Raw genomic sequence first — 14,825 nt, forward strand, 5'->3', positions numbered from 1 at the left:
ATTCCTATATTCACTCTGTGATTATTTACTGAACACTTTCTCTGAACTTGGCAAGACTCTAAGAAAGACCAAAACTGTCTAGATCCTTGCCCTCATGAAGCTTAAATTTCCTTTTTTAAAACTAATTTTTAGTGCAGCATAGTTGTTTTATAATGTTGTGTTCGTTTCTGTTGTAGGGCAAAATGAATCAGCTATACATAGACATATGTGCTCTCCCTTTGGACTTCCTTCCTGTTGAGGTCACCACCCGCAGTAAGTAGAGTTCCCATGTGATACAGCATGTTCTCACTAGTTATCAATTCTATACACAGTATCAACACTGTATATGTATCAATCTCAGTCTCTCAATTCCCCCCACTTCCCTCTGTCCCCCTTGGTATCCACACATTTGTTCTCTTCCTCTGTGTTTCTATTTCTGCTTTGCAAATAGCAGCTTAATTCATAAAGCTTAAACTTTCAAATTGAAACTCTTTGAAAATTGAAGCCTGTTAGAAATATTAGCAACCATGTTGTTCTGTTATTTATTACATGATTTAGGTGGAAAGAAGAAAGGAATACAATAAGTATTTAATTGTCTTGTTTTCTTGTAGCAAATTCAGTCTTTCTTACTAAGGCCTGTCTGGAAAATTAAGAGCTTGGAGTGTAAATATGTAAATGGATTATCCTCCTCAGTGGGGTTGGGTAATCTTAATTTAACAAGAATTTCAACTCTGTGGTGGTGCTCAGCTCCCACTGAGATATTCATTTCTGTGCCAGAGTGATCAGCTCTAAGTATGCAACCACGACATGGCTGCACTTTGGGCAGATGGTGAACGGACCTCATCTGCAGGTATGTGTTGAAGAGGCTGATTTGCTTGCATGCCACAGCTACACTTTGCAATTTTAACTAATATTCTCCTATGAATGTATCAACATTGACACCACAACTATGAGCAAGAAAGCTCCATAGATAGCGTGCATGCTCGGTCATGTCCGACTCTTTGCCACCCGTATTGATTGTAGCTCGCCAGGCTTCTCTGTCCATGGGATTTCCCAGGCAGAAATACTGGAGTAGGTTGCCATTTCCTCCTCCAGCGGATCTTTCCTACCCAAGGATTGAACTTGGGTCTCCTGTGTCTCCTGCATTGCAGGCAGATTCTTTACCATCTGAGGCATCAGAGAAGCCCCAAAGATTGATGTGTGTGTGAAAGTGGGATCTTTCCAGGGGATCTTCTTGACCCAGCGATCGAACCCTCCTATCCTTCATCGGCAGGCAGATTCTTTACCCATGAGCCACCTAGGAAGCCCAAGAAAGCTCTATATTTGTAGTAAAGGTGGAGTCAACAATATTTTCTTTTTAGATGTTAGCACCTTCTGCCTTTAGCTCTGCGGATCAGAATAAACTTTTGTTTTCATTCCCTACTCTTGTCAAAAAAGACACTGTGCTATTGGTATTTCCTATAATAAATGTGCTTCACTTACTTCCAAATATGTAACTTTTAGTCTGTCTTCCAAAGATGAATATAATTTATTATTTTGAATATTTTTTTATCAGATTAGTAGCTTAAAGGGATAATCACATGAAAATCTTCCTCCAAACAAAGTTACTGTTGGGGGATCCCTTCATCCAGTTAATCCATATTATTTTTCTTCTTACTGTTAAGTAAAGACATTCAACTGTAAATATATTCCAAAGCACTGTTATAAGATTGAGGAATTACTGGATAGATCATCTGAGAAATGGTAGATGTGTTTGTAATAATAATGACTTCAAAGTTTGCTTTATTTATACATTATGCTGTAACTGTTTTTATATTAATAGTTATTATATGCCTAGAAATCCAGACAGAGATAAAATGAAGTATAAAACAAGCCCACATTTTATTTGAGAGAAAGATAAATATACACCTATCCAGGTATCATATTTAAACCTAAATTGGAAGTTTGGTTATTTATAAGATTAGGAGGTTGAAAACATCTGGTTGGTTGTGATTCCTTTGACTTAGAAACCCCAGTGGAGATGAGTTCTAGATGGAGCAGGTGGAAGATATCTTGAAAGCTATCTTCTAAAATCTCCAGTATCTCTGACTTCACCTTTAGTGTTATACATTTCCATTGAGATTATTACAATTCTCGTATAATTTTCTGCTTCCAAATTCATCCAATTCTAGTCTGAATTTGATACCTCTACACTGAAACCAAAACAATCTCTCTAAAATACTTCTGATTCGTGTGTGCCCCTGCTTAAAAACGTCAGTGAATCCCATTGTTTTTACAATAAAGTCAAAACCATAAGTATATATCACAGGTCCCTGAATGTCTGGGTGATGCCCGTATCTCACTCATCCCTGCCACGCCCCCTTCACATCCCACCTTCCAGCAGAAGGGAACACCTGGGAGGCCGCTGAATGCATCAGTGCTCACTGTTGTACTTGGGCCTTTGACTTCCCACATGCTCTCTGCCCTGACACACCCACTTTCAATTCTTTCCTTCTACCTGCGTACGTGAGGGCTAAGTTGCTTTAGTCATGTCCCACTCTTTCTAACCTCATGGACTGTAGCCCGCCAGGGTCCTCTGTCCATGGGATTCTCCGGCCAAGAATACTGGAGTGGGTTGCCATTGCCCTCCTCCAGGGGATCTTCCCCACCCAGGGATCAAACCCTTGTCTCTTACATCTCCTGCTTTGGCTGGTGTGTTCTTTACCACTAGCACCACCTTGGAACCCCTTGCTCCTACCTGGCTGATTCCAATTAATTATTGGGAACTCAAATTAGACATCTCTTCATTCAGGAAAGGTCTGGGTTAGGTAAACCTTCTGTGGGTGGCTATAAACTCTGTATTTACATAAGCAGGACACTTCTCACATTTTGTTTTAATGTTCTATTCACCTGTGTACAAGTCTCTCAGCTTTGTGTGGGAAAGGTGTCTGGATACAATGATGGTCAGAAAAAATGACCATACAGAGAGTGTAGCACAGCTGATGAACGAAATGGTTGTAGGTGATGAGGGTACTTCAAATTCTGTCTTATAAGAAATAACTGAAAAGAAAAAAAAGACGAGTCAAATGCTGTGGGAAATACAGCTAGTCAAAAAGTTTAAAACACTGGGAGCAGCATGTAGCATATAACACAGAGTTGACCAAATATCCTTGTGCTCTCCTAAATTTCCCAGCATCTCTTGCAGTTCAGTTATGGTTACATGACTAAGCTGGGTCAGTGGGTTGAGTGACATGTGTCACTTCAGTTGCTTTGACCCTTTCAAATTTCTTTTCCTTTGGTAAAGTGATCCAGAAGGCCCCATGTTTCAGAAAGCATAGTTACAAGGTTCAGAAAGACATCCTGACCAACAAGAGAAAGAAATAAGCCTTCACTGTGTTAAGCCACTTAGATTCCAGGGTTTATCTGAAATGGCCACCAGAGTTAACCACCCTGAGCACTCCAGGGAATAAGGACTTCCTTTAAGTCCTTCCTTTAAGTCATCTTGGACATGAACTTGGGCAAACTCCAGGAGACAGGGACAGGAAAGCTTGGAATGCTACAGTCCTCGGGTTTTCAAAGAATCACACAACTTAGTGACTGAACAAGTCATCTTGAGAACCCAGTCATATGAAGAAGTAACAAGGAATTCTGTTCCCTAAGGAATAGAATTTAAACCAAAGATAAAATATAGAAACAAATATTAAAATGAATATTTTAAAAAAATCAGAACTATACAAAGATGAATTTGGCTCTTTTAAAAAATAAGTACTGCTTGTGAAAACTGTTAAATCTTAATAACATTGAATTGGTTCATAGTGCTTTTCAGGTCTATGATCTCCTTCTACTTTGTATATTCATTCTATTAATTTTTGAGTTTGATATTGAAACTCCAACTAAAAAATCTTAATTATCTACTTTAAAAAAAGAATTGGAACATATAGTGGAAATACATGTAACTTTATTCCATACTTTCCAAGTCTCCTGTAAATGTACTATTGTATTTTCATAATTTAAGGAATAAAAAACACTGTTGGCGTTTGGACACTGGAAACATTGGAGAGGGACTGGAGTATTTCACAGCTTATTACACCAGGACTCCAACAGGGAGATGCATCATTCTGGGAGAAACAATAGTTTTTAAGAAGAGGAATGACCCCTAGCAAGGCTGCCTGGGAAGACCTGTGCTACTTCTTTCTAATGGCGGTGAGAATGCATGTACCAGCCACCTCTCTAGAAGCTGCCACACCAAGAGGTTTAACTCTTTGTCTCATCGCAACCTTTGATGAACTGGTAAATTTCCCCAGGGTCCCAAACATCCTCCAATGGTCCCTCCAGTCACCAGTATTTGTGGCTCCTGACTTTGGCTTTTCTCAGTTCAATTCAGTCATTTAGTCGTGTCTGACTCTTTGCGACCCTACGGACTGTAGCATGCCAGGCTTCCCTGTCCATCACCAACTCCTGCAGCTTGCTCAAACTCATACAGTGTCAGTGATGCCATCCAACCATCTCATCCTCTGTCGTCCCCTTCTCCTCCTGTCTTCAACCTTTCCCAGCATCAGGGTCTTTTCCAATGAGTCAGTTCTTCGTATCAGGTGGCCAAAGTATTAGAGCTTCAGCTTCAGCATCAGTCCTTCTAATAAATATTCAGGGCTGATTTCCTTTAGGATTGACTGGTTGGATCTCCTTGCAGTCCAAGGGATTCTCACGAGTCTTCTCCAACACCACAGTTCCAAAGCATCAAGTCTTTGGCACTCAGCTTTCTTTATGGTCCAACTCTCACATCCACACATAACTACTGGAAAAACCATAGCTTTGACTAGATGCACCTTTGTCAGCAAAGTAATGTCTCTGCTTTTTAATATGCTGTCTAGATTGGTCAAAGCTTTTCTTCCAAGGAGCAAGCATCTTTTAATATCATGGCTGCAGTCACCATCTGCAGTGATTTTCGAGCCCAAGAAAATAAAAATTTGTCACTATTTCCATTGTTTCCCCATCTATTTGCCATGAAGTGATGGGACCGGATGCCATGATCTTCATTTTTTGAATGTTGAGTTTCAAGCCAGCTTTTTCACTCTCCTCTTTCACTTTCATCAAGAGGCTCTTTAGTTCCTCTTTGCTTTTCACCATAAGGGTGATGTCATCTGAGGTTATTATATAGCTGAGGTTATTGATATTTTTTCCAGGATTTTCTAATCAACATCTTTTCTCCTTCTACATTTCTGCCATCACTGGGTCCCTTTCTCTTTTTTATTTTGGACCTTAAGCAATGTGGTCCTATATCTTCCAACCTCAAACTCAGATTGACTTGGGTACTACCTGACAGAAGCAGGAAGTGAGATACTTCAGTGCATCTGATTTATTTACTTTTGACTCATTCTCTGCTACAGTGACAGGGGAAGAACTGTTCTGAGGCACATTTAAAGCTATCTTTCCAGGTATCTTCTTGAGAAGGCAGGCTCAGTTCTTGCCAATTTCATTGATTATTAACTCAATATATTTAAAAATGGATGGACTCAATAGGCAGCAAGATGACATGCACTCAACACTTCAAAATGTATTTATTGAACAACTATTATGCACCAAGGAGGCTGAAAGTATGCTTGCACAGAAGTAATAATAGAGCTCTCACCTTCTTGGAACTTGCATTTTAATGGGACTATAGAAAATAAGTGTGTGCATGCTAAGTTGTTTCGGTCATGTCTGACTCTTTGCAACCCCAAGGACTGTAGCCCACCAAACTCCTCTGTCCATGGGATTCTCCAGGCAAAAATACTGGAGTGGGTTGCCATGGCCTCCTCCAGGGGAGCTTCCTGACCCAGGGATTGAACCCACATCTCCTGTGGCTCCCGCATTGCAGGCACATTCTTTACCACTGAGCCACCAGGGAAGCCCTAGAAAATAAGTAAGCACAGGGAAAATACAAGAAGTATTGATAAGCCAAGTGGAGGAGATTACATATCTGCTTTATTCTGGGTGGGTTACTAATATCCTAGAGTAGACTTTGATTTATCCAGAAAGATTAAAAATTATACTTTCTGTCCTCCAAAATCGATCTTACAAGCTGCCATATTTCATCAGAGAATTACCACCCAAGCCCCAAATGCTGTCATCCATATCGTTGGCTCACAACCAACAAGAATAGCAGTCTGGAAAGCAAGAGAAAATGCAACATCTCTCTTGAATGAGGAAAGCAGAACTTTTGCCAATGCAACGGCCAAGATTCAAATTCAGGAAACTTTCAGAAAAGGAAGGCCCAAGCAGAGTTGTTCAACCATAAGAGCTTATCCCAGGCAGAGGAAGGACACAGATGGACAAGGGATTACTGCCATGTGCTACCCAATGCCACACCAGTGCCCTGGGCCGGCGTGCAGAACACCAAACGCCATCCACTCTGAGGAGCCATATGAAAGCCCCCGCTGAAAGGCCGGCTGGTTGTCTCTTTACTTTTTAAAACTGGCATTTAAATCACTCTGGCAGATGGGAGAGAAGTATGTAATAAAAGTTGACATTTCATTTTTACTCTGTATGTTTGTTAAGTTAATTCTATTATCATTCACTGGGAGATCAGTACTGAATAGTAATTAGACTGCGGCAGCTTGCAGCTAATGTAAAGAGAGGATAGTTTCTAAGGGCCAAATAGACCCTAAGTGATAAGCAACAATTAATCACATGTCATTACCTTAGGAGGTCCCAGGATGGCATAAAAGGTAAAAGCAAAGGTTTCATAGTAAGGCTAAGACTATATTTGGTCATAGCTATTTTTAACAATATTCCTCTTGGACTTGTACATTCTAAAGAAGGAATGCAAATGGGAGGGAGAGATAGAAAATGTCTGTTAGATTTTGCACTTTCTCTTTTTTTCAAAACTCTCATATCTCTCTTTTGATATTAAAGCAGCATTCTCTTTTCTAATATACTTAAAGAGCTACCTTATGAGCAAATAATTCTCACCCAAAGTCTGTTACTTTTGATTCAGAAATGTACCACTTCAACACATTCATCTCAGCTAAACTTTGAAATTGACTTAAAGTTCTCACTTTTATTATTTGACCTCCAAAGTAACTGGTTTTCCATCCTTCTTAGGAGCTGTAAGAGAATTAATTTTTCTTCCACAAGTGGAAATCCCTTCTTTCTTGTTCCATTTCTGTTAGTCTGTCTTTACAGGTTTTCTTTTCTTTTTCCCTTTATCCAATATATCACTATAGTAAATGTTGCCAGAGGCCAACCTGAATATCGGCCCCTGCCACAGAGGGCAACTGTGCCTTGGCATGCACTTCCTGTGCAGGTCAGTGGCTTTTTATCTCAAGCACCTGCATTCAGAGAGGGCTGGGACTATCATAGGCAAATGCTCCCAGAATTAACCCTCAACCCACAGGCACTAGCACTGATAGCCTGACATTGCAGTATCCTTTGCCTCCTGGTGGGGTTATTCTGAAGTGTGTTCCTTATAGCCTTTTAAAGAGTCCCGGATAAATTAAGTCTCTTTTTGTCTGCACCCAGAAACTCATCATAGCACCATCCTCTCTTTGGTTACTGAACTCCCTTCCCAAATAAAATACTAAGGGATTGCTTTTGGGAGAGCACAAACTAAGCCTATCCCTGATGGAAGGAAACTAGTCATTAAGGAAGCATTAACCAAGCACCTACTATGTGCTAGGCACGGTCCAGTGTTTGCATATAAGAGATATATTTTAACTTCTTACTCTAGGAAGTTCTTTCCTTTAAATACCTCACTAGCATAGGATTGTTCCCAGCAACCACAGGGCAAATATAATATTCTTATTTTTACTTTATAAATTTTTGCTTTCTTCTATTGTTTATTTTCATAGGTGTAGCAAATGAGAACCCAGAGGACTTGAGTATGCCTGTGCACCTCGGCCACAGCACACTTCCGGCATGGATGCTGGGGGTGGCAACACCAGTGTGGTCCATTTAAAAAGCTATTGGACCATAACAAGGAATGTTCTGGAGTAAAAATATTGTCAATGGATATGATAGACACCAATATTCTCAATGTACAAAGAACATATATAAATCAATAAGTCAAATATTAAGATTGAAAACTAGATAAAAAATAGCTTATCAATGGCCCATAAACCAGAAGACTTTTTCAACAATCCTAGTTGGACCAAGCTGTTTTTTTCCAAAATTGGTTGTAACAATAATTCCCTTTCCATATGCTTTTCGAGCAATATGGCCTTGACACTTAACAAGTAGACTTCAGCTGAAGGTGTGCTATATGACTTTGGAGGCTAGACCAGAAAAATGCCATGCATTTCTACCTTGTTTTCTTGCAATGCTCAAACCTGGAACTCAGTCACCACGATATGAGCAGGTCCAAGAAACCCACGGAGAGGCTCACATGAATAGGAATCAAGGCCCCTGGCTAAAAGCCCTGGTTGAACTCCAGTCAACAGATTTCAGTGAGTGAACCATCCTGAAAACGGGTCATCCAGACCACAAGCATGCTGTCCTGTTTGACACTGGATGGAGCAAAAATGAGCTACCCCCACCGAGCCCTGCCCAAGTTGCACAGTTGTGAACAAAATAAATGATTGTTATTGTTTTAAGCCACTATGATTTGGGGTGATTCTCTATAAAACAATAGATGCCTGACACATAATTTGATATTCCAAAATGAGTGAGGCCATAACAAAAACCTAAATATGAGATTTTGGTTTAGGGATACAGTAGTGGGTAGAAGCCAGAAGGAACTTAAGACTGTGAAAGCTAGAAGGGACATGAAGGGAATGTTACAGATATAGAAAAGATCTCAAAGCCCAAAGGCTATGGGTGAGAAATTAAAGAAAAATAAGAAAAATGTTACTGGAAGCTACAGAAATGGGTTTCTTGTTATGTAGAGGCAGAAAACTTGCCAACACTATTGCCTGCTCTAATGTGAAAAAATAGAAAATGTATTATCATGGAAATAATGATATAGTTAAGATTTCCAGGCAAAATATTAAATTTACCACCTGGCTTCTTTTCCTAAGTTTTGATAAAATATGAAAGGAACAAGTTGAGCTAAAGAAAAAACTGTTAAATATCAAAGTCAGAACTTGCTGGGCTCAAAAATAAAACTATTTCTCATATCTTGTCTCTCTCCAAATGGCACATGATTCTCAAATTAAGTGTCGCAACAAAGATCAAATCCTGGAAGGGGTTATAGGCTCTTTTCTTGACTTTATAAAGTTCTAATAGAGTGTCTTATAAGAACTTCCGGACAAGTCAAAAGCACTTTAAAGATCTTAGATAATGCCTTGCAGATTCTACCATAAACTGGGATTCATAAGAATATTAAGCATTTTGTCATTTAGCTTCCTTTCAGGAAGGCCAAAATAGAAAAGGTGGCCAGTCTTAAAGCCACTTGTACTTGTGGCTTTGTCAATGGGAGCGAACCCCAATAAGATTCACAGAAAAGTCATATTTTTTAAAAGAACTGCTTTGTCACACGGAGAAGGCAATGGCACCCCACTCCAGTACTCTTGCCTGGAAAATCCCATGGATGGAGGAGCCTGGTAGGCCACAGTCCATGGGGTCGCTAAGAGTCGGACACAACTGAGCGACTTCACTTTCACTTTCCACTCTCATGCATTGGAGAAGGAAATGGCAACCCACTCCAGTATTCTTGTCTGGAGAATCCCAGGGACAGGGGAGCCTGGTGGGCTGCCGTCTATGGGGTCACACAGAGTCGGACACACTGAAGCGACTTAGCAGCAGCAGCAGCAGCAGCTTTGTCACAAGTATTGTCATCACAGATTGAAAGAAACAGAGACAGTACAAAATGAAAAGAAACATTTGCACTTAAAAAAATTTTGCAAGCAGGAAGCAGGCTGGGAAGGCTTCTCAACTGAAACCACAGGCTTCTTGGAGGTGGGAGGGAGTAAGAACTCAGAGTACAGAATCAAGTGCTACCAAGAATTCCCATTAAGTAAGATTGAACCCTAATCAGAGAACTGGTGAAATGTGTCCCACTGGATTTCAGAACTGCTATCAGCCAACGAATGAATGTGTTTCATATACTCCCTATTTTGAGCAGTTATCTTATTCATGTACCAGAATTTGTATTTTAGGGTCAGGGAGCTAAAAGCCAGACAATTTATCTCTTTTAGTTTACGTGTCTTTAGATTGAGAGGAACTGTACTAAACTTAATAAAATTGAGGAAACTCTCATGAGGAGACCAAACCTAATTCAAATGATGAAATACTGAATTTTGAGCATGTGCTAATGAGATGGAACGTTGGAACTCTTGAGGCAAAGGTAGACACATCTGGCATGCAAAAGCAATGTGAATTGTTGTAGACAAAGACTAGGCTGTGGCAGATTATATTTTGCAAGATGACCATCATCAACATATCTTGTCCCATACGAGACAGGACATCTTATGATGTCATCCTGATGCTCCTCTCATTGAGTGGTGAGACTTATGTACCCTCCTAGTGAAGATGGACAGGCTGTTGTGATTGTCTCAACCCATGGAGACTGTGGAAGTGACACCCAAGTCTGAGTGAAAAAAAATCTGTCTAAAGAAAAAAGTGTCAAAAGAAATAGAGATATCTTCAAAGGTCACACACAAAAAAATGGAAAGCAGAAATGAATTTGATAGTATTACTCCATTACTTTCTAAAGAAAATAGACATGAAATCCGACAAATACTTTTTTTAAATTTACTAGAGAGGGGGAAATCTGTTGTGAAGGGAAGGTTTGTGGGGCCTCATCAGGATCAGTAAAACCATCTTCAAAATGTTCTACTTCTCCTTTATCTGATTTGGTGCCTGCCAAGGAACATTCTGGGGCTTCCCAGGTGGCACTAGTGGTAAAGCCAATGCAGGGGATGTAAGAGATGCAGGTTGGATCCCTGGGTAGGGAAGATCCCCTGGAGGAAGACATAGCAACCCACTCCGATGCTCTTGCATGGAGAATCTCATGAACAGAAGAGCCTGGCAGGCTACAGTCCATGGGGTCACAAAGAGTCAGACACAGCTGAAGAGACTTAGCATGCACAAGGAATATTCTGGTTGTCCATTTAATACCCCAGACTCTGTGTCTGGGGAGGAATTGACTTGGGTGGAAGAAGGTTATTTGGTTGCTGGAAATGAATATCCCTAGTCTCAAGTAGTGAAATATCCATTCAGTTTATTTAAATTTGGTTAGTATGAGTTAGTCTTTATGATCAATGAATTGTAATTATGTTACTGAGTCACTAGACCTCCAACGGCAAGGAAAATAATAGAATGTGGGGGAAAAGTACCTGAGAAAGCCAATCTGAAGGCTTTCTGTCTTTATTTTCCATCTTTTCATTTAAGCATTATTCAGTGTTTAGACTTCAGGAAATGGTTTTGGAAAATGTACTGTTTATAGAACAGGCTGAGTTGAGATGACAGGCAGTGGTAGATACAAGCCAACTAATAGGCATTTATATCAGAGACCTTCAATAATGATTTAAATATTTTCTCCAAAAGCTTTTGCAGTAAAAATAAGCATCTAAGTGTGTAAATTGTATTTGTTATATTCACCACCAAAACCTGTCAGATTTATCATTCCAGTATCCTTTTGGCTGGACATTTCTCATAATCTTTGGCATGTGAAAACTGTCTTTGAACATCTGCTAGGAAAAAAATTAATTAAACCCATATGGTTTGAAACCCCATGAAAAGTTTTAGGATTTAGAAAATAGCACCTAGAGCTAATAAACATAATCCCTGCAATTTTTCTTTTCTTATTTTGTGATCCTAGTCTTTCCTTTTTGCCTTTCTGCCCTCAGAATTTTATATACCCATACCTTAGTAAACGGTTATTAACTATCATTCCAAACTTTTCAATTCAAACCCCAGAATCAGACATTCAGTAAGAATCCTTGACAGGAGAAAGCCACACATTTGCACATCAGCCAAGAAGAGCACATCTCTAGCATCACACATGCCCTCACCCCACGCTCCACAGCAGCCGCCCTACATTCATCAAGCACGACAAGTGGTCTCTTTTCTCTGTGCTTGGGAAACCCTGCTACCTGGTGGTCTGTTTAATACTTATTCCCCCAAAAGGAGATAATCTTAAAAATATTTTGTAGAAAGTTCTCATTTACAAGTTAATACCTGACTTTTTTCTTAATCTCCCAAAGTGAAAAAAAAATTCTGTAAGAAATATCTAAAGAATTGCCATTCACATTAAAACTTTATGAAAACATCACACCACCACTCTCCAAATCTCAAGATTAAAATAATTCCTTCTTTACATGTAACCATAATACCCTGAGGGTTTCACTGGTGGCACTAGTGGTAAAGAACCTGCCGGCCAGTGCGGAAGACATAAGAGACTCGGGCTCCATCCCTGGGTTGGGAAGATCCTCGAGAGAAGGAAATGGCAACCCACTCCAGTATTCTTGTTGGAGAAATCTCTTGGACAGAGGAGCCTAGCATTTTACAGCCCACAGGGTCACAGAAAGTCAGACACGACTGAAGCGACTTGGCATGCATGCTTGTATAATTCCCTTAATCGAAGTATCAGTATTGTTTCATTACTGTTTATTAATTTGCTTTATTTTCTGCAAACTGAAAAGTTCTTGAAGGTAGGGACTCTGTCTTATTTGTCTCTGTTTTCCAGCCTGCAGGATATTTGATATTATTAAATATTTTTTGAAGTAATGGAAATGGAGACAAGGGAAAATAGCATAAAGATAGAGTGGAACTAATTTTTTTTTCTATGTTCTATATCCTATGTTGTAGATCTAGATCTTATATTGTAGCCTATAAGCAGTGCTTAAACTTACTTCAGCTTTGCATTAATATGGAATACTATGTCAGTTTCCAGAATATCCTAGAGAAACAGCAACCTGAAGCCTGGTTGATTTCTGGGTCACTCAGAACTGTTGCTCACTCTGGATCAGTTTATAGTTGTTATCTGTCTGAACTACTAATGATGCCTAATCTGAACACCTTCCAATGGTGGAACTTTCCAACTGAATGTCTCTTCAGGTGAAATCTTAAGGTGAAACAATAGTATTTAATAAAGAATAAACACCTACTATGTGGGAGACACTGAAGTAGAAGCTGGGATTTAATAAAGATAATAAGCACCGCTCCTAGTGTGGCCTAGAATTGTTTGCTTAATGATGTTAATGAGCATATTAGGAAAGTAAGGGAAAAGCCAGCATCTCATACTCCTTGTCCACATAGCCCTAAGAGCCTCACTGTTGAAAATTCATGAGACAGAGGCCTGCCAGAAATGTTAGGGTCATTAAACAAAGGTAAGACATATATTCACCATTGAATATGTCAAACTGCAGTTTATTTGAAAGAACCTGTTTTCTGTTACTTAAGCAACAATAATGACTCTACAACTTTCAAATGAAACAAAAACCAAATCTGTGTTTGAATATCTTGGAATGGATTATAAATCACACCATATTTTCTCATTAAATACATTATATGGGTACCATATAAGAGAGCAGAAAGCCCCAGATTATCACACACCACTAGGAAAGAATGTCTCCTAACTCACAAAAGGAGACCAAGCCTATAATCAGGGAACTGCAAATTTGAGAGAATAGCATTGAAACATGTATATTACCATATGTGAAATAGAGGACCAGTCCGTGTTCAATGCATGAACCAGGACGCTCAAAGCCAGTGCACTGGGACAACCCAGAGGGGTGGGATGGGGTGGGAGGTTGAAGGCGGGGTTCAGGAAGGGCGGGACACACGTTCACCCATGGCTGATTCAAATCAATGTACGGCAAAAACCACCACAATGCAGTGGTTTAGTCGCTAAGTCATGTCTGACTCTTGCGACCCCATGGACTGTAGTCTGCTAGGCTCCTCTGTCCATGGGGATTCTCTAGGCAAGAATACTGGAGTGGGTTGTCATTTCCTTCTCCAGGGGATCTTCCCAACCCAGGAATTGAACCCAGGTCTCCTGCATTGCAGGCAGATTCTTTACTGACTGAGCTACAAGGGAACCACCACAATATTATAAAGTAATTAAGTCTATCTCGGGCCCTCCGGAAAACCTCATCTGCCCCAGGGACAGGACAGTCCTTCAGCCGGTCCCAAGGGAGGCCCTGGGCCCGTTACAGCCAAACCAGTGTGCCCGGCGCCGAGCTTTTGGCCACTGGAAGAATGAATGCCCTAAGGCAAGGAAGAGAAAGCTCCCGCAGTTGTGGGGCTTGCTGACCTGGAAATTAACTAGGCTGCCAGGGCTCAGAGATATCAGGTCCCTGAGAGCCCACGGTGACCGTAAAAGTGGGGGACCAAAACATTGACTTCATGGTGGATACAGGAGCAGAACTGTCGGTAGTAACAAAACCTGTGGCACCTCTGTCCACAAAGACTACCGCTGTAACTGGGGTATCCAGAGAAGAGATGACTAAATCGTTTTGCCAGCCCAGAAAATGTCAGATGGGGGGAGGGCACCAAGTGATTCATGAATTCCTCTACATTCCTGAGTGCCCAGTACCCCTGTTGGGAGGAGACTTGCTCTCCAAACTAGGAGCACAAGTGACTTTCTCCCCTGAGGAGAGGCCCACCTTCTGGACGGACTCTATGACTTATTTGCCCTCTCTCTCAATACCAACCCAAGATGAGTGGAGGTTGCATGAGCCTCTGAAGGCAGAACCGGGTGGGCCAGAAGAGCATGAGAGAGAGCTAACTCAATTATTCCCTGAGGTCTGGGTGGAAGACAACCCTCCCCCCGCCCCCAGGCTGGCTGAACATCATGCCCCAGTGATAATGGAACTCAAACCAGGCACCATCCTGGTTAGAGGGTGCCGGTACCCTCTATGGATGGAGGCCTGAACCGGCATATTGCCCCACATCAATAGATTGAAACAAGCAGGCATTCTGGTAGAGTGCCAGTCGGCTTGGAATAC

The 14,825-nt window shown here is 40.7% G+C and overlaps 1 pseudogene; it reads left to right on the top strand.

Moving 5' to 3' along the window:
• Nucleotides 1-786: 786 nt before the first annotated feature.
• The window catches only part of LOC122428744, a 34,245-nt pseudogene continuing 20,206 nt past the window's right edge, over nt 787-14,825 (top strand).

This window comes from Cervus canadensis, chromosome 2 (assembly GCF_019320065.1).
Source record: "Cervus canadensis isolate Bull #8, Minnesota chromosome 2, ASM1932006v1, whole genome shotgun sequence".
NCBI classification, from domain to species: Eukaryota; Metazoa; Chordata; class Mammalia; order Artiodactyla; family Cervidae; genus Cervus; species Cervus canadensis.